At 42.4% G+C, this 21234-nt stretch overlaps 1 protein-coding gene across 1 annotated transcript in view; it reads right to left on the reverse strand.

The window, feature by feature from the left end:
* Window positions 1-18915, reverse strand: part of LCOR (ligand dependent nuclear receptor corepressor) — a 64230-nt gene extending 45315 nt beyond the window's left edge. Inside the window, exon 1 of the mRNA XM_058028665.1 lies at window positions 18828-18915. The gene's annotated coding sequence lies outside the window, so the exon portion shown is untranslated. The remainder of the gene's footprint in view (window positions 1-18827) is intronic.
* Window positions 18916-21234: the final 2319 nt, after the last annotated feature.

Genomic DNA, 21234 nt, shown 5'->3' on the forward strand with positions numbered 1-21234 from the left:
TTCCAAATCAGAATTCAATTTTCCAGGTAACCTATACACAAATCTTCTCAAGCTTGCCCACTCTGTTGTACTGCTAAATTCACCAGAAACTGAAGTATCTGGTACAACCTATACAAGAAGAAACAATAGAAACCCTTTCCAATTTTGAGTGCTGCTTTGCTAGAAGATTCAGCTTTTAAGATCAGTATCACTGTGCCCTTATAATCAAAGCAGCTCTTCTTGTAACTTCTTAATTGTTCTTTCAGAGCAAAATCTCAGAAATGGATTTCCTAATCCACAGCTAGGAACTGCCAGCAGCACAGCCATATAAACAGCAAAGAAATTTGATGCAAACTGAGTTTCTGCAGGCTACACCCTAATTATCTGATCCTAAGGGATTAAAAGTCTACAGTAGCACTAACAACTATTCAGTTTGTTGATGTCTAAGACACTTTGTAAATATCTTCCCCTAAGGTAATTTTTTTCCCCTACAGAATTCCTCATAAGTTTCTCCCTTTTCTAAAAGAAAAAGACTATCATGCACACGTAATGAACAAAGAATGGCATAAAGAGGGAACAGTAAATTACTGATGACTGTGTGTGCAAGAAGCATTAATAACTACCTCACGTGAGTGCCCTGCTCCCCACTACCATCAATTTTATATCTTAAATATTTTGGAAATTATTTCAAATATAGCCAATTTTAAAAAACCATTATCTTTGACACCAGAAATATTTCCAAGTTCAAGGAATATTAGACTTCTAGAACACATTGTGGTGACCATAACACACTTTTCTATAAAACCACAGCAATAGTACCAGAGGTATGAGTGAAGGAAATCAGACACTAAAACAAAATGCAGTGGGATACTAGAACAAGAGTTGCAGAACAACTTGCACCAGTTTTTCTTTTGTCAAAGTATCCAAGCTAAAGAAGAACTGCAATTTTACTGGATTTATTACCCATGTACAAAGCTGAACAGTATCAATTAAAATCCAAGCAGAGAAACTATACCTAATCACTGTAAAATCACAGGCAAGAAGGTCAGCAGCAGTTTAACAAAAGAAATTCAAATCTCATGAAGAGAAGGTTCCTTTGATTTACAGGGGAAAAAGAACAGAAGCACACTGGAAAACTAAGGCTGGAAAGGAACCTGCAAAATCCACAGCTCCACAATGAACCCTGTATTCAGTACCCTAGTCACCTCAGTATTTTAAATACTTGCTTGCCTAGTGTTCAATAAGTAATTCAATTACATACAGTAGTAGTTGAACACATGGAACAGAGTAGCCAAGTCAAAAAACCAACATTTTTCAAAACAGCACATATTTTAATGCTGACTTTGTCTTTGAATTGCTAATTACTTCCATACAATTACTTGCATAACAGAAAACATGCAATACCTCATTTTGCAGTAGTGATATGATCACAAAACACATTTTTAAGGAAACTGCATTATCAAATCTGCAAAAATAGTTTAGCATAGGGTTTACTCTTTCAGACAACTGGCTCCTTATGAGACCCAGAATAACAATATGACCTGCAATGCAGGGAATCAAAGAAGACTTCAGTGTGCAATTCTGGGTTTTGCTAATGCTTATTTGATGCAAGTTTTTCTATAGATATTTGACTATTTCAGGTATTTAAAAATCTCTCTTCATGCATTCATAAGTCTGAAACGGTCTTTCATAACTATCTTGAACATAGTCTAAAGATTTTATATGTTCATGGATTAACCTGTAGTTAATCTTATTACACAAAGAGCCAACACTTTCAAGAATGAGTGTTAAAGCTGTAACACTAAATAAGCTCATTAAAAAAGCAACCCTGAAATTCTTTTTACTCCTGCACCCTTTTTAAAGTCACCAATAAGCACTAGTCAGACTGCAGAATGTTTTTACCAGCAAGCTTCTGAATATGCATAATGCCAATAAAGTTAATTACATTTAAGAAATAATAGTCTATGTGCAATTAAGATACTGGCAACATTTTAATGCAAAAAAAATGTTTAAATATACTAACATCCTAGTCTTGGGATATCCAGTCAAGCTACGCAAAGAGTTGTGTTTGTCCCTTGCATACTCCCAAATGTGGAAGTAGGATCAGAAACTGGATCTGGAAGAAAGGGTAAACAGCACGTTAGTTAAATTCACAGAGGATACTATGTTCGGAGATGTTGCAAACATTAGTGAAGACAAATACATAAATGACCCAGAGAAAAAATAAAATTACTTTGGAAACAAAAACACCTCATGAAAAATAACTCCAAACACTCAATGTAGAAGAACCACAAGGATAGTGGAATAAAACATAAAATGAAAGGAACCTAGAAGCAGCAACAGTGGACAGTCAGCTAAATACGTGCATTGAAAGACAGTCTGGAGTTGCAGAGGCACCAAACAGAGCAGGGAAATTAAAGTTCTTTCTACAGTCTTTGAGGCAATAACAATAGCCATCTCTCTGCACAATTGCCAGGGACTGAAAAATTCCCCTTCATGCCCAGCAAGTGGAAAGCTCTTCTCAATGGCAAATCAAGTTCTGCAGGAGGTAGGGTTTAATTTTTTTTAAGCAAAGTTAACATACGGTTAGCATAAGCCTACGCAGCAGGCTCTTCCAGTACTTCTGCTGCTTGTGGCTTTGTGCAGAACAGGAGGAAGCTAAGAAAACGAATCCACTTTTACAGGTGCAACTCAACCTTGCATTGTTCAGATTTATTCCTGTGGTCCTTGAGAAAATAAACCAAAACTGCTAGTTCAACTACTAAATAGAAAGAAGAATTTTAAAAAGAAAATCCTTCACCATTTATTTTTTACCTTAAATTTACTTTTCCCAAGAATGACATCCACTCATCCATCAAGGCAGATGTCAGCACTATTCAGCTTTAACAGCAAAGATAACAGGAGGAAAGCATGGACTCTGTCTTCAGAAAGACAAGAGACTCTTCACCCAGGACAGACAAACGCAAATGTAAAAGTTACAGTAACCAGCATACATCTCCAAGGATTGTCAAGTCTTTGTTTCTAAGAAATATTTCTAGACACAAACTAAGAACTGTTTTTTCTGATTCATTCCCAAATTAACAAACTAGGCTAATTTTACAGAATTTGTTTTCCTCAGTAACAAGGGTTCCATGAGGCAATTATGTAGATGGTTCGTACTCATGGCAGTCCACAGACAAAAAAAGAAAAAAACCAAAACAAAATAAAAAATCAAAATCCCAAACCAAGAGGTTCAACATTTTACCAGAAGCCATCTTTCTGCCTATCATGTTGCTGAACATTAGGAGAAGCTCCAGCATGGAGACTTCTGCTCCAGTTTATGCATCCCATCACAAGCAAATAGGAGACTGAAGGTTTTCCTTCCCCTTGACAACTATGTGATTTCTGACATAAATCATCCTGTGCACATCTTCAGCTGCTGCTCGTGGTGTGATGGCAAGAACAAAATAGCTCCTACCAGTCTGCTTCATCTTTGACAGAAACTGGTTAGCCCTGCACATTTCAATGGAGATTTAAACAACATGTTGCCAGGTATCCCTCAAGCCAAAGGCACATGAAACACAGCATGGGTATTAAATTAGTTCAAACTATAAAGACAGTACAGAACCAAGAACCACATAATCTCATTGAAGTACTCAGTGTATTTCAGGAAGATGCATGGCTTCAGATGTAACAAAAATTAATCTCTGATTTTGCACCTGAGGACACTAGCAAAGTATCTCTGCAATCTTTTGCCCCTTTTAAAAGATTGGTGCTGGCATGAGGCAAGATTCATAGAGGCAAAGTCCAATCACCTCACAGATTCAAAGTAGTCTCTGGAGCAGTAGCAACAGCAGGTTTTGCAGCCCTTTCCTTCTCTACTCCATCACTCATTCCTACTCCTACACTGCATCAGTTACACTGCTAGAAGTTCATGAGACTGCAGAAAGGATAAGTGATTTTGCACACACACCCCTCACTTCTCTCTTTTTTAAGCAGTAACTTCTGTAAGTTCACCTTGTATGAGAACGGGTGTTCAGGGTTAAGACAAAGGTTTACCTAGCCCAGAATCCCAATTCCAATAAGGGCAAAAGTGTAAGTGGCAATACAAGGAGATGACTTAACCAATGCCATCATGAAAAGCATAGCCAGCACATCACAGAAAACCTCTTTTCAGAAGGAGAAGCATAGCTGCTGCTTAGAAGTCTGTTAAAGAACAGCATGCAATTACTCCAGTTTGTCAGGTGTGTAACTGCACTGGACTCCTTGCAAATGAAATCCATGAGAGATGCATGTTACAGTAAAGATGCTAGAAAATCAAATCAAAGCAAAGAAAATCAAAGAAATGAGATAGAGTCAACAACATTCCATGGTGCATAGGTTTTGAACAGTGTGCGGCAGAGAACAGGTGAGACACAGAGGAGCAGGACAGAGCCACACTCCTGTAGGAGAGGCCAGCACAGATGACAGAGCCCTTATGGAAGGCAGTGGGACCCTGCTGGATGAGCAGAGGTGTCAGCAGGGACTGGTGCTCACTCCAGCTCGCTCTCATGAACGCAGAGCTGGTCTGACACAGCCCTAGCACACTCCTTGGCCAGCCAGCAGGAGATGCTGGCTGATGATCTCAGATGAACTCAGCACAAGTGCTAACTGCCCTTAGCTCTACCTGCTTTTTCTCCCTAATGACTCTGGTTTGGAAGCAAGCCCTATGGCAGTTGTAAACTTTGTCTTAACACAAAATCCCTAAAAACCAGCAGTTGTGCTGAATATGCATTCTCACTGGCTGACCACATAAAAAGTCCAGTCCAAACCTATGTATCCCTCTGTAGTAGGGACTGTTTTCACTGGAAATGGAAGATACTGCACTAGACCAAGAATGCTCTGAAGTCTGGTGTAATGAGGGGTTGAGGTCCAGGAGGTTCTAGGGGCTAGAAACCCACTGTCCCTGCTCTTTGGGAGAACACTGACCCCAAACAAGCTGTTTCAGCACTGGCCCATCTTCCCAGTTGGCAACACAAAGCTAAGGTGTAAGGTACCCCAGCAGAGATTGTTGTCATTTTGTTAAAGCCCAAAAACACAGATTACCCAACGAGAGAATGGTAGTCTAAAGGAGAATTTAGACTACCACTATGTCAAAGGAACCAGAGCAAGGAAATACCTATGAGAATGACTATAAAGATAGATTCAGCTAGTTTCATCCCTGAAAATCATTTTTTGCTAACTAGTGATGACCCTAATGTCCCCATTGCAGCATCAGTTAACCTCCTGTTAATTTTATGAAAAACAAACATATTGGATAAAGATCTTTATCTACCCAAGACTTACTGCAACTTAAGGAACATTGACTAATAAGGCAGCATCAGGAGTAAAATGAGGCTTGCCTGACTCAAGTGCATTAAAGGAGGGTGATAAAAATTAAACAGCACTGTGTAAAAATGCATGTGTATGCAAAATGTATGACTGCAAAATATACTGTGCAAAAATTGTTAGCTATGAGAAGCAGAGTAAGAAAACACAAAATTCCACAATTCACATATCCCAAGTCACTAGAAGACAGATTACTGCAAACTGAAGGTTACTGTACCAGGGAAGTTCATTCTGCAGCATGTTTCAATGTTTTGAAGCTATGATTACTGATCACCTGGCACTTTAATCCGTGATAAATCCACCTCTCCACTGAAAGAGCTGATCCCACTCATCCTCCCCACCCCCCAGATGCTCACTCATCTCGCATTTGCACAGTAACACGACAAGATGGTTCAGGGATCAGTTTCCTGATCCAACCAGCATGCATTTACACAAAGTGAGGGCAGTGGCACAAAGGGGGTGGTGTGATCACCCTTCTCCTGCAGCATTTTAAATCTACATGAGAGTAAAAACTGCTGTGCAACCATGAACTCTGGTTTTATACAGAAATTCACTTCTACTGCTGTGCATCCCTTGGACACGTATTCTGTTTACCTGTGGTGGAACCAAAATTTTTCCTGAATAATCTTATAAACTGGTCAGCATTAAACAATTGTATCTCCCATACTGCCCATTTAGGTTAAGAAACATAAAATTGTGATTTCTCAGAAATTATGGTAGGAGTTACTGCCCAAACCTGTACCTACTCTAAATGTAACACTAAGTTGCAGTTTGGCAAGATCCGAAATTTGGGCTTGCAGTTTCTTCAAAAACAGGGTGAAATGCTTTATTACAGCTGCTCTAGCATGACCTCTCCTTTATTTTAAAAAGGAATAAAGTCTACTTAATGTTTCCTAGAGCACCTTCTACAAACACTGAACATCACTTTTAGGGTATATAAATTATAATCAATACATTTCAATATTTTTCACCAAAACAGTAATATTGCAAAGAAAGTAATTTCATGCCTTTTCAGAAATCTGACCATCTAGAAACTTGCCTAACGTCATGCAAGACAGTTTAAAAAACAGCATAATGTTTAACTTAATTGTGGACAAAGAATAACTCATGGCTCAAAAGCCAACAGTAATTTCATTAGATATTCTTGAGGACCATTTTCTGTTAATTTCCTTTAAAAAAAGATTCAGAGAACCTATCTAAGCACATCCCTCTGCCATCCTAACATTTAACTGAAAATAGTATGTTTTTAGAATAGCTTTTTCATGGAGACTTCAACTTGACTTTTTAAGCTTAAAACAACAAAAGCAAAACCAAATGCAAACAAAAAAAAAAAAAAAAAACAAACCAACCAAACAAACAAAAAACCAAAACAAACCCACCAGAACCTGGCTGCCTTCTCCCACCAGTGCCTCCCCAAATGCTGCCCCCTCAGTTTCACATCAGAACTTTAATAAGCAAAGGCTTCAGAAGAATACACTTTTCTCTTTGATGGGAAGATCAGGTAGTTAGTTACCTGAAACTCTTTTTTTCCTCTGAAGTGGGAAATATTTTGATTTCCCAAAAATGCTTCAAGATGTATTTGGAAGAGTTTAGTCTTTCCACAGCTATTAAAGCTCATTATCTCCTTTTCTAAAAGCATTCTTTGTGAAGCATCCTCATTTATGCTAAATCTGGATTTTCAAGAGACCTAGTTTTGAAGAAATATTCATTTTCCTTCACTGGTTCTAAGAAGAAAAACTCTTGGGATATTCCAAGACTATGATGTCCTGGTAGTTAATTTCCATCTCTACCTCTCCTCAAAAGGAACTAGCAGGGAGAAACCATCCGAGTTAAACAATGCCTCACCAAGGAGTTCAAAAGCCCACAGACCAGGATTTTACAGGTCATTTTGAAAACAAGAGTAAGCTTATGACCTTCTGTGAGATCATCTGAAGCAAGAGATCAATTTCCTAAGAGCAGCAGACCCAAGCTGCTTTAGACCCCAGCCCTACACGCGTGTTACTGACAGCAGGGGTGAGGCAGTTCCTGCACTCCAGCCAAAGCATTTCCACACTGGCTGCCATGCTGACAGAAAGCAGGAATGAGTCCTCAGGAGAGCTCACTTGTCACACACAGCCACAAGGTGCTCCTGCAGGCACTGGTGTCCTTTCACTGCCTCTGAGAACAGACGGTTCCCAGCTCAGAGGCAAGGACATCCCTGACAGGGATTCCTCCACACACCCACATCCATGGCTCTCGTTCTGGCCCACTCACAGCCAAGGTCCCACAGCCTCTGTTCACACCAACCTGTGACTTCTCATTACAGTCAAGGCTGATTAAACCTTGACTTCACAACCCAGCTTAAACACAGACCAAACAAAGCTACACCAGCAAAACTACGGGGCAGCAAACCAGTGTTCGGAGCATGATTTATTTATTTATTAAAAATTTTTTGACACCTCCAACAGAATCTCAAAACTGCACGATAAATTCAGCACCCTTAACCCTTCAAGTCTCCTAGTACAAACCAACTCAGAAATCAGCTCTGTTTGCTGCTTACCAGCACAATCATGAAGACCCCCCTAGGCAGCACCATGGCAAGATGAGATCAGAGGATTACTTATCTCTTTCCTCCAGCTGAAAAGGAAATAACTATTCTTCTTCCCTACAACAAGGGAAAGCCCTCCAACTTCCAGACACTAGAAAGACAAGAAGGAACATCAAGAGGGATATAGGGTTGGGATGCTGAAATGCCCACAAACACGATAAGCAGAAGGTGTCGATTTCTTGGGAAAAAGTGCTTTTGCATAGACTTTTTTTTAAGTAGGTTTAGTAGTTTTAGTCCTGAGGGGAAAAAAGTTTCCAAAAATAACTGCTTACTTTCTGAAGTTTGTGAGGTGTCATCACAAGCGCATTTAGGTGCTAAAGTTCATCACCATGCCAGTAAGTATAGACCAAAGCAGCTGTGATCGACTTCTTGCCTTCCTCTCAAGCACCTCCCCTCATGTACCAAGCTGTGTAAGGCATTTCCGACCCTAGGGCCAGGAGCAGTCCTTGGGCTACAAGGAGCCGAAGAAATGTAAAGCCCTGACTGCTGCTCTTATTTGGAGCACAGAATTCACTTCAAAGTACAAGCAGCAGAAAGATACAAATTCAAGATTAGTCACAGGCAAACAGATGATTTAAGAACAAGAACCAATCTGTCATAGGAAAGGAGTGCAGCCTCCATGGCAAAGTCAACTACAGTTCTGCAGCATCTTTAACTTACAAAGTCAAATTTTAATCTATTTTAAAACTGAGTAACTTGTTGAGCAGAGTAACCTCTGAACTCTATTCAATTTTGTACTTCTAGCATGCTCAAACTGTGACCTCAGCTATGGTTCTAGCAAAAAAAGTCAGGTGGACAGTGGCCAGAATGGAGACTATTTGGGTTCTGAAACCCAGAACAGCAGTGCACCAAGGGATTAGCAAACAGCTAATCCATCCCATACTTCAAATGCCTTCTAGTCATTAAAATAAATAAATCCATGTCCTCCTGAGACCTGAAAGGTGGTTTACCTGCTGGTTCAGGGCATCTGCCAATGCACTGCATGGAGACTACCTCAGTTTACGCTCAAGTCTGCACAATTAAAGTTCTTTCACAATCGTGTGAGGGAGGAATGCAATGAAATCTTCACATCTAACACCAGCTAGCAGGAGTTTGGCCTTCATAGCAAGATTCTTGGAAGGGAAAATACAGAAGCTCTGCATTTACAGAGTGTAGTTCTGTAAACAGACCTACTTAACACCACTCTAACCTTTTTTCAGAAGTCAGCTTTCAAACTGAAGTTTTCCAGACTTAGTAACCACCATGATATCCATTTTTGGATAAAATATACTTTTAAATAGCAAAGTATGAGAAGAGGAAGGAAAGATAAAAATTGGTCCTAATCTAATGGATCACTAAGTATCAGCTCATACTCCTTAAACCTACAGCCACTTTGGAAAGGAAAAATAGCCCTCATTTACAAATCATTTAGAACAGTAATTTTCAAGTTGTGGAATCCTGAAAAGCATAAAATGCCACACAATTTAAACTATTGGCAGTAGCCTTGTTTTTCCACAGTTGCTTCTTGCCAACTTCAGATTGAAAAACACTGTTTTAAGAGAGCTCTGGCAAAACACAGTTCTCTCAATGGTTTAGGCTTGTTCAAGAAATAAATGCAGCATCCCTGCTGAATTCAAAAGATCATATGCAAAATGGATCTCTGCATGGCCTATGCCAACTGAGCATTAAAGCCATTCATTCCCAAATGACTGTACATCATTCAAGGAAAACTGCAGAGGCAAGACCAAGGCACTAGATTTTGTGAGGAGTTTACAAAAATACTCCTGTAAGATACAAAAACTAGGTTCTCACAGCATCTTACCATACAGTTACAGATGATTACGTTTTTCTTATTTTGTATGAATGCACGGGACTGACAAGGATGACAGAAAAGTATAAAAAACCAAGAGAAATGTGTGGGCAGTAGTTAGGCATTTAACCAGAAATACCAAATTTAGTGTTATACTTGATACAATTTTGCCATGAAGTATAAGTTAGAATAAACTAAACATTCATGGGAAATATTTCAGGGAAAAAACTACTTTTTCCCCCCTCCAAGAGACTTTGACACTTCGTTTTGACAAAGACTCAGTGCACTTGTCTTACACAACACATTCTGCAATATGTTCCCTCACATGTCTTCATCCTTTTCTAATCTTGTAATATTTTGAAAGATAGTAAGGTACAGCATGCAGATAAAGAATAACCACTAAGGTAACTGAAACTTTCGATTTCTAGTTGAATAAGAGCACAACTTTTCCAAAGGACATTTAAAACCAGCAAGGAACACTCCTCTTACTTACCAAAGAGAACAATTAGATCAAGAAATGATCACTGACAAGAAAGTGCAGTAATTTTTTTTTTAAGAAAAGTTTTTTCACTGCTCATTTGGAAGTGATCACTGTCAGATGGTTTTTTTCCTCATAAGATAAAAGTAAGATCCTTGAGAGAAAACCCAGAAGAGAGATTCTGGTATCATATAAACTTAAGTTTCACTAATGACTTTAAAATAGAAGAGAAAGCTAGGGATAAATAGCAGTGCTCCTCCTATTCTGAAGGATGTAAATGGAATCACTGCTTTTAGAAGATTGCTTTTAAGTTTGTTTAGATCAGAAAAAGAAATTACCTCCATGCTTTCCTATTCTCTTGCTTTTGCAGAATGAAATGGAAGTTAAGCATCCACTTGTGCAAAAATTTTCTTTATGCATGTTCTCAGAAACACATCTTAAAGCCATGATAAAGCACCACCTACACAGCAGCTCTCATCATTTTTGTCACAATGACAGACCTTAACCCAGGAGATGACCGAAACTTCAGACAAGGGTCTACTCTAACACTAGCTTATCTTCAACTTGTTCACACTGAGGACCAAATAACTCCCAAAGAAGGTAAGAAGTAAGCCAGGTTGCTGTTAAAACCAAAGTCGATCCATTTTATCAATTCAAATATATAAAAATATTTCTCCAGAAACCTAAGACTACAGGACACAAGGCACAGGCTGAGAGGACTCATCTGATCACAAGACTCTCCATGTGAAGTGCACAGGCACAGAACTCCATTACTCTGACTAACCTGCGACAAAGTTTCAAAACTGACCAGCGAGCTAGCCAGCACACGGAGCACAAGCACACCACCAAAGGGCTTTGTGTACATGGATCTCCGTGGAGAATGAATCTCTGTGGAGAGTTTAACAGCTGCAGGACTATCCTGTCCTTGCAAGGCTGCAGGCTGAACTCAGGAGTTTATTACACAGGTAACACAGCAAGCTGCCTCCTGTCACACAAACACAGCAGCAAAGGGAGCCAAACAGCACATTGCTGCAGACTCACTGCAGACACTACAACAAGCACAGGAGCCTCAGTGCTGAGAACCAGCCTCGAAGTACTATAAGAGCAGGGAACTACAGGCTGTGGGCTGAAGCTTTCACATCCTTTTGTTAGGGCAACCAACAAAAAAAGAAATAAAGAAATGAAGAACTGTGACTCTTGAGTACCTGTTCCTCTTCCTACTCTGGCAGACTCTTGAGTACCTGTTCCTCTTCCTACTCTGGCAGTTAATCCATTTTCAAAACGACCACCACCCCTGCAGCAGCAGAGGGCAAAGGACATCAGATGGACTCACCTCTCCAGTTACACACTAAAATACCTGTACTATAGGTGTATGCAAAAAGCAATCAAAGACAACCAGGAAAGTTTTCATTAGCAAACTCAGCTCAAGAGTTAAGATTGTCTGGTGGCCTCTGATGTCTTTCCACGCTGCTGGATTCAGCTTCTGAAAGCTTCCTTTGTTAATGAATACTAGGCTCTTGTCCAGTCCTCTTTTCTCCCCCTCTCCTCCCTCCCATAAAATATCATGGTCCTCAGGGCATAAGGAACATCCTTTGTCTTCTTGCAAGTCTTCCCTGTGCAGCCACTTTGCCACCCCTCCTAGAAAATGCCAGAGGAGTGCCATCCTTTCTCTTCTCTGTAAGAACAGTGGAAAAAACCAGATGGAGACATCATCTAGCAGCAATTTTACCACAGAGGAACTGGCATCCTGCAGAAATGTCACAAAACCATAACCTCTACTTCATCTTTCATGTGTCAGCAGCATTGATGTGTAACTCAAATGTCCTACTCATGTAGGAAATGTAACTCAAATGAGAGTTCAAATTTTTGTCAACTCACCATAAAGAGCATGTGATACTACACACAACACACAAGGTGAACTAAATCTGAGGAAAACGGTAAATGACTTAAAGATATCCAGAGAAATAACAGTAAGGCATTCTTCAAGAGAAAAAGAAAGAAGCTGAAGCTCTCATTTCCCAAAATGGCCATGCAGATTTATCAGAGAGAAATGAGAAACCCCAGAGGCCTGCAGAGATACAAGGAGAGGAGGTATAAAGCTGCAACTTTATTAAAGAGAAACTGGTTAGGAAAGCAAAGCCCACAGTTCATTATCAGGGAGAGAGCATGAAGAGGGAGATTGCTTCAATCTTCCTACTTCTGCAATGAACATGAAGCACACAAAAACTAACACCTACTCAGTTAAAGATGTATTTCTGCATGTGTGACAATACCAGTTGAATAGTCTCAACTCCTCACCAACTCCTCACTCTCTGCACCTCTTCTTCCTCTGCAGATGTTGTAGCCAAAAAAAAAAAAGATTGTTTAGATTGTTTTCCAGTCAGGTCTAGTCAGGGAACTGATTCACCCAGCTGCTACACATAGCTGTGCTTGAACAGAGGGGACTATTTAAGCCAGTTTAGACAGCACTACTGTCAGACATAACCACAGTCTGTAGCATGGTTATAAGAAACAAGACACAAACTAGAAGACTCTGTGTCTTTGGAACAGACTATTCTACCCACTTCCCTTCCCCCACAGATGTGACCCCATCAGCGTTTCAGATGAGCTCTCCTGATCATCTCATTCCCACCTAGGATGACTCAGGGTACTGCACATCACCAGAAGATGAGCTGCTTTTGCAGACTTCTGTCAGTTTAGTAAAAATAAACACCAATGCCCCTCTTAGCCAGAGGCAGACCTTAAATTGGCTCAGCCCATCCCATCCAACCCTGCTCTCAGAAAATCCCAAAAGCTTTGTATTTCTCAGAGATTTATAAATATCCATCCCAGCAAACTTTGAGAACCAAAGCCTCATCCCCTTAAAAGTGAAAACACGTATACATAGAAGGGTGAGGAAGAGGATTGGAAAGTCTCCTGTAAAATACTGCAGCAGTGTTTGCTCTGCCCCAGCCTGTAAGACAGGGCTAATTTTCTTTAACCCTATTAAATGCTTGTTTTTCCTCAAACCTTGCCTAAACTGATTTCTAAGAAGTATTCTCGTTGTGATTTTACAATAGCAGTGAAAGAACATAAGTTCTCAGACAAAAACAAAGCAAACAAAAACAAGCAAACCCCCAAAACCCTGTAAGGACACATGCCAGTACTTGCCTGGATGTACACTACCCTAAGATGGCAGACTGTTGAGTCACTAAAGTACCATGCAATGAGGATTTGGACAACTGAGCACAGAAATTTGGATTCTTTTATCACCCATTATTCATTAAAGTGCAGTTACTGGACTTCTATACATAACAGCATCTGGACTATCATCAACATATGGCACAAACTGTCAAGAAATGGCTTAAAATTTTGGAACAGTCCTTCAGGTATTCTTTTAAAAAGGTACTGTACCACAAAGCTGTAAATCTGTAATATCTACATCCCAACATAAATGCTAAATAGATTTTATCTAGGTGGATTTTTACTCTTTTCTACATGCATGGAATGGATTACTGTAATTAATTCTGTAAGTTCTATTAGAGTGGATAAATTCTGAATGTCATTATTTCTTAGTTAAAAAGTCCAAATGCCCGTACTTGCTGCAGGACAAACATATCCCAAGAAGGAAACATCCCACCTTGCAATGATTGTTATTACCTCACACAAATTAAAATACGTTTTTGTTGAAATGTGAAAGAAACCCAAATTATTAGGCCTAGTGTGAAATTTCATGTTGCAGGCATCAGAAGATGCTATCACTCAAAGTGATTATCAATAATTTTTTGAGTATGCTTTTGATTGGTTGACATCATCCCTAAAAGAACAGAAATTATTTTTCATGTGCAAGCAGGGAAAAAAGGGCAAATCCAGAGTGATTTGTAGTGAATTCAAAGAATTTGAATTTGAAACTGTTCAAGATTCATCCCCTGCAGTTCAACTTCTCCTGCTCTTCAGATACATACCAGCCTTCCATGCACATTTAAAGTAAAACTAAAAATCACACTGTAAATTTTACTCCTTCCAAAGAAAGATTTTCATTTTTAAATGATAGTTGCCTCAATCTTTTCCTGGCATAACTTTGTAATAAAAGGGTAATTCTCCTTCCCTCTACTCATACTGCCAACAAGCAGAAACGTTGGAGCATAGAACAGATATTCTTGAAAAAGCCTTCAGCTACTAAATTGTAAAATTGCTGTACAATGGATTTATATTAATAAAAGAAGCTACAATCTGCAGCTACGTTGCAAGCAGGTTGAGATAAGCAAACAGTACCACTCATATTTGCTGGGGACAAGGCTGGGGGTGTATCTAAAACAAACACCAGTATAGAACAGCCCCACATTTAAACTTTAACTTGCTTTTTATTATTATTTTTCATCAACACCACAGCTATAATAAGCTTTCTCATTTTGGAACAAAGAAATACAATCTGACCTTTGAACTAGAACCACGTTAAGCACTCGAAGACTCGAGCCTACTTCCAAAACAACATAACACAGCTAACTGTGGAAGCAGCAGCTAATTCATATCACCCACAGGCTGCAGCTATACAGGAGCCATAATCAAGATAAGGAAAGTAATAAAGATTTCAGAATTATTCAACTGCTATACACCTTCTCTTGATTATTATTGTATTCTAACACTTCCTGATGTATCATATTTCTTCCTCAGAATCCACACTTTAGTCCTAAGTATCCAAGGTCACAGAAGACCACCAGCATACAATGAACTAAACAGAAAGAGATCAGGTACTTAAGTTGCAGTATTTAATCAGCAGCAATAACTTTAACAGCTAAGCAGCATGTCAATGAAACACTGGCAGAGCTCAAGATGATTGGAAATCTGATGAGAATGTTACAGGTTTTCCCTTGAAATCCTCATTTTGCTCCCAAAACTAGGATCACTTCTGAAGGGTAGTGAACCATTCTCTCCCTGCCCCCACACCCCCACCACAGAGCATAATTCAGTCAGAGAATCTCCAAGAGTACAGCTAATATTTAACAAAGGGCCAAGCATCACCAGCTAGAAGAAATGCACGCGATCACCTCACACTACTCCAGTGATCACAGCACTGCATGCTGTTAACTGCCTGTAGCAAAGGTGGCAGGAGGGTTCCAGAGATCTCTGGGCTATTTCATTCCTCAAACTCCCCATTCCTTAGCAGATCCAATCTCATCAACCATTTCAAATTCAGTAAGTGCCTGGACACAAGATGATTAGAGGCTGGGAGAAGGAAAAATAAATTAAAATCACCACATGCCTTTATGTCTAGTAGGTATCTGCTTTTGAGCACTGAAAAAGACGCTGGCACTCAAGACTGGTACAGAGAACACGAATGGCAGCATCAAATAGCTGTGGTCTGGCAGACTGTGTCCCTCCAAAGTGCCACCAGGGCACCCTCATCCATGCACCAGTCCCAGCTATCCCTGCCCTGTGGCTCACAGTCCATTACAACTCACTGCTAGGAGAGCTCAGACACCCCTTCTCCACACTCCCTGCACCTCCAGGCCATGGCCTGCTGCTCCCTCGATTTCAGCACTGGTAACAGAACTGCCCACAGCCCTGTGTGAGCTGCACCAGCCTCACCATCCCCCTCCTCACAGAAAGGGGATGAAATGCACGACAGTGAAGGAAGGTTTCAGCCAGATCAGTTCCTGAGCTACCTCCCACAACAGGCCACACTGGGACAACCAAAGATGCAACTCTATGGCAGTTCAAGTTTATCTGTATCTCTGCTGCCTTGTTGTCACTCTTATTTTCCACCAGCTTTGCATTCTCACACTCTTCCTCGTGCTAGTGCCGGTATTTGCTTGACCTTCTAGACCAGAATAAAATTATTTTACTCCCTCCAGAAGATGTTTTCTGCTAGGACAGCTCCCCTGAATTGGCTCCTTGTGGGCAGGTGGTCTGTCAGTCCCTCTGTGGTTTTGCTCCCTTAAGAGCACAAGCTTAGTTTGACAAATTGTCATGAACCCACAGTCCAAAGGAACAGACAATTGCAGAAGCAAGAAACCAGAGGGGAAAGTGAATTACTTAAGCCATATTTACTGCCAAATGCACTAGTTCAAACCACAGGTATATTTTTCTGAATGCCACATGGTGTGGTATTAGAATGACTTTTCAGGGAATGATGTTAACACAGAAAATCCCACACACCTCATTTATTTTCAGAACTAAATATGAATGAGTCTGTCTGATTACTACAAGAAAGATTTTCACATCCTGGTGCATAAATACTGGAAAGTAGAGTGTTTATTACAGGAAAAAATTCTCAAAGACTTCTACAAACAGCCAAGGTGAAACAGAAGACCACATCATTTAAAAGTCTACTTCCAATCTCATGGAATATTGTCAAAATTCACTTAAAAAGATGACAGAGGTATCTATTTAGAGCAAGGGGTTATGATCACAACATAATTTCAGCTGGAGATTGTGGGCAAATGCAGTAAACTCTTTATAATTTTATAAAAATATGAAAACAAAAAAGGTAACAATTAACACATTTACATGACCCAACAATTTATGCAAGATTCATAGTAGGAACGAGGCAGGTCCTGAAACCTCATAAAACTGATCAATTTGAAGCTGAAACTATTTACGACACACTGCCATCAAGATAAAAGTCACAGAGCACTGTTACACTTTGGACTTTATTTTTTTAAAATGGTTTTGTACTTTACCTTCAAAAAACCCCATTCAATTCTGTGCTTAAAAGCTTTCTCAGTACCCTTTGTTACACACACAGAGGGACTTTCAGAGACAGAAATCTTTTGGAAGAAGAAAACGTATCAAGTTTAGGTATGAGGAAGAGATATGCAAGAGACGAGGGGAGGAAGCAACTTCACCAGAAGCTGGCAATTTAAATGGCTTTAGGGAAATGGAACAGGGTGTGTATTAATGGGGGGGGAGGTGGGGTGTTTGTTTTAAGTTTTAGCACTTAGGGTTGCTAAGAACTTCAATCATGTAGTGTTTTCCTTGAGTCTGTAGACAGAAACTTCTCTTTCTACCCAGGATTTTCCCGAAGAGCAGCACAGTGAATAGAGACAATTCCTGCATTTCATCCCAACACAGTATCTTCAACAGCAGCTTTGAAACTTCCTTTTTGGTTCTTTTCTTCCCTCCAAATTTACTCCTCACAGCTATGTTAAACTCTGAGCAGTAGGACAGCTCCACTGGAGCCAGTGCTAGAGCAGCAGGGACTGAGAGGAAGATGAGATGCCATGCTGCAAATAGAGAGTTTAGAAAGGACCAGAACAGCTGAACCCCAGCAGCCTGAGGTAAGAGGAATTGAGAAAAAGAGATAGAAGTAAAATAAATCTGGTTCAAGCAGACATGGAATAAAATGTAGCAGAGATAGAATCAAAATAAAATCCCACAAACTGAGTTTAGAAATATCAATTATTCGTTGGAAAGAAAACCCAACACTTTTATGTAGTAGGAGTTTCTCAGTAACATATTGCCCTTCAGTTGCTTCATATATAAAACAAATTAATTGCTTGAATTAATCTGAAATTAACAAGCATCTAGAGCACACTTTTGTATTACAGAAATTTAAACATCTAGATGAAGCCAAAAATATACACAGCAGTTACACATCCTGGTGTAACCAAAAATGGTGTTTCAAATCCCTGATAATGAACCGGGATGCTGAGCTAACTGACAATAAGAGGTTTAACTGTGCACACAAGGAACTAAAGTGAATCTGTGACTGTTATTACAGATTACCTATGCTGAGCAGTCACTGGCAGATTATGGCCATATTTGCATATTTAAAAATAAAACGAGGATTTGTGCTCAATTAGAAACAGAAGGCCAAACAAGATGAAACATACCAATGCTCTAGACAGGGATTTTTACGATTGCTCTGCAAGTTCACAGTCTACTGTTCTCAAACCTTTTTTCTTTGGAGACACTGAATTACTGGCCTAGAGCTGACATTTATGCGAATGTTGGGTCCCACTGAAAAGGTTTCAATTTCTAAGCAGGGAAAGATAAGAGGACAAAATCTGTATTTTGAATGGAAAAAGTTACTCGAGATGAAAGGGACTTCCTTTTCAAAACCCCAAACATTCGATTGCAGGGAGCCTACTCAACAAGAAACGCGCAAAGAGGAGGAGGGGGGGAAAAAAAGGAGGTGGAGGGAGAACAGAAAAGCAATCACACATCCTTTTAACCCCGCGGCCCCGCTCCGGATTCACGGCGTCAATCCGGCACCGCGATCCGCAACTTTCCGCCTCCCCCGCCGCTCCTCCCGCCGGTTCCGCGGCCTCGCTCCCTCCCGCCTCGCCGGGCCGGGGGCAGGCGGGCCGGCCCCCGCTCGCCCCCGGGGCAGTGACAGGCGGGCCGCTCGCCGCCGCCGGGCGCGGCCCCGCCGTAAACAAGTTTGAAGGGGCCGCGGCCGGGCCGGGCCGTGCCGAGCGGGGAGGAGCGGGCGCGGCGCTGACAGGGGCCGCACAAAAGGGCAGGGCAGGACCCCCTCCCGGCTCCCCCCCTTCGGCGCAGGGCGGGGCCCGGCCCGGCGCGGCGCCTCACGGCGGCAGACGGGGAGGGGGAGCGGGGCGGGCCCGCAGGCCGCGGCGCCGCTCGCCTCACGGCCCCCGCTCCGGCGGAGCCTCCCGCCGCCGCGGGGCCCGGCCCGGCCTCCCCGCCGCGCCGCCGTCCCTCACCTACACAGTGAATGAGCTTGTGTCGCCACGAATCGAGCTGGTGGCGGACGCCGCGCCTCTGGATGGAGCACTGCTGCCGCCCGCACGGGCTCGCCATCTTCTGGGCGGGGGCGGGGCGGGGGCGGTGGCGGCCGGCGGGGCGGGGGGGAGGGAGGGAGGGAGGGCCGCGCGCGCCGCGCTCTGGCACGCCCACTCGCGCTCGGCGCTCTCCCCGCCCCGCGCATGCGCCGCCCGTCCCCCAGCGGCTCGCACGTGCGGCCGCGCGGCACCCGTGCGCTAGGGGGCGCTGTGCAACGCCGGAGCCTCTCGTGAGGGCGCGGGAATGCCCTGAGGGGTCAGCGTGCTCTGAGAGGTCATCGTGTCCTCAGGGGACGTGCCACCCGTGAGGGGTCACTGTGCCCTGAGGGGACACTGTGCCCTGAGGGGACACTGTGCCCTGAGGGGACGTGCCACCCGTGAGGGGTCACTGTGTCCTGAGGGGACACTGCCCTGAGGGGACGTGCCACCGTGAGGGGTCACTGTGTCCTGAGGGGACACTGTGTCCTGAGGGGACGTGCCACCCGTGAGGGGTCACCATGTCCTGAGGGGACGCTGTTTCCTGATGGGACGTGCCACCCATGAGAGGACACTGTGTCCTGAGGGGACAGCCCACTCCTAACGGTTCACTGTGCCCAGAGCTGCAATCCTTCCTTGAGGGGCCATTTCAGATCACATGGTTTTCCATCAGGAAGAGATGAAATCTCATCTGCTCCACCGTGTAGTTATAAAACCACCAGTTCTGTTGGTGGCCATGATGCAAAGGGAAGGCACATGTGCCTGCAGTGGCCGGGAGGTCCTGCAGAGACAGCTCCACGACTTGGCCACCTCCTGTGCTGCAGCCTTGCACCACAAGCACAAGGCCCTCCCTCCAGGTGAGCTCAGATGTTGTACGGGCACTGGTGATGTAGTAACAATGATGACAGCAAGCAGGGAATAAATACACTGACAGTCTAGGGAAAGCATGGCACTGCCTTGTGCCTGTGCAGGAGGACAAGAACACCAGTACCAACTTCTTTCAAGCTCAGGGGATTAGACTGAAAAGTGAAATCTCTTACGACAAACCTTGCCGTAAGGCCAGAGATGAAGGTGCATGAGCCTTTATTTCCCTGTCCTAACCACTAGAGCCATTACCTTCATCTTGCCTAGCCACACATGATTAGGGACTTAAAAAGGCATGGAGCTCAAAGTTGGCTGTGCAAAGATGGCTGGTCAAATGCAGCTGCAGTATTAGGATGTCCTAGATAAAGTATTTCCTGGACAGAAAGTACTGTTTGAGCTACTGTTCAGCTGCTGTTGTAGCTGCAGTAAGCCACCTGTCCTGTTCAAAGGAAACACCAAGAGGCACTTGGTGTAGGCAGGTAGGAGAGCAACGAACCTGTCCTACAAAACGAGATCAGGACAGCTCCGTTTGGCTAGTCCAGCAAAGGGAATGCAAACCCAAGGTGTCCTTACCCTGCCAATCTACCAGGGAAGCTGCAGTGGGAAAAGATGGACAGAGCTATCTGAAGGCCAATGGCAGTATAAGCAAGGATTATTGGTTGGCTCTCAGTACTCTCCTGGAGGAAGTCAGAGGATGATTTCTTACTGCAGGAGGTGGAACTTGCCAGAGCAGACAGCAACCAGAGTAGCAAGAGGCAAAAGCCTATTTCAAGATGCAGCTTCCATGTGAGGAGGGCAAGGTGAAGCTTGTTTTCATGAGCAGACCTGACAGGTTTAGGGAATCCCAGTCCTGGTTTGAAAGCCATTAACAGTGAAAACAAGGAAAGCATGACCTATGGAGAATTTCTATACCACAAAGAGCAGGAAAGCTCTTTGGGCACCCCTGCTCAGGAATGATCCCCTTAGCTGCATCTCATTCCAGTTGTTGATGATATCCTGGTCTTTGTTCCACCCTCTTTTCAGTGTGATCAGCCATTGTGGCCTACATGTCTTCACATCCAGAAGTGGGGAATCTCCATTCAACTCAAAGTCCGGGCATGTCTTTCACTAGAGCCTGAGTTCCTAAGTCTGTTAGGCACTGTACTAATCACAGAAGTGTGCATTTCCTGAGAGGTAGATAACCTAAACAAAGGGATTACAACATGAATGGTCTAAACTTTAGAAGGTAATTTCTATCTGAAGTCTGCATGGCAGCTAGAACAGTGGGTGAACTCCCAGCACTAATTATTAGACAGTTCTAGTTTTGGGATTTTTGCAATCCTCTGTTCTTAGACTGATGTTTAGACAGCAAATTCTTTGAGACAGCCCCACGATTCTACCCTGTGCAGGTATTGAACCTACCATAAAGCTTCTAATACCTGACTGGAACCCATATAAAAATTAATTAATTTTCTATAATGTGTTGCCCTCCCCAGGGCTAACCACAGAC

This window comes from Melospiza georgiana, chromosome 8 (assembly GCF_028018845.1).
Source record: "Melospiza georgiana isolate bMelGeo1 chromosome 8, bMelGeo1.pri, whole genome shotgun sequence".
Lineage (NCBI taxonomy): Eukaryota > Metazoa > Chordata > Aves > Passeriformes > Passerellidae > Melospiza > Melospiza georgiana.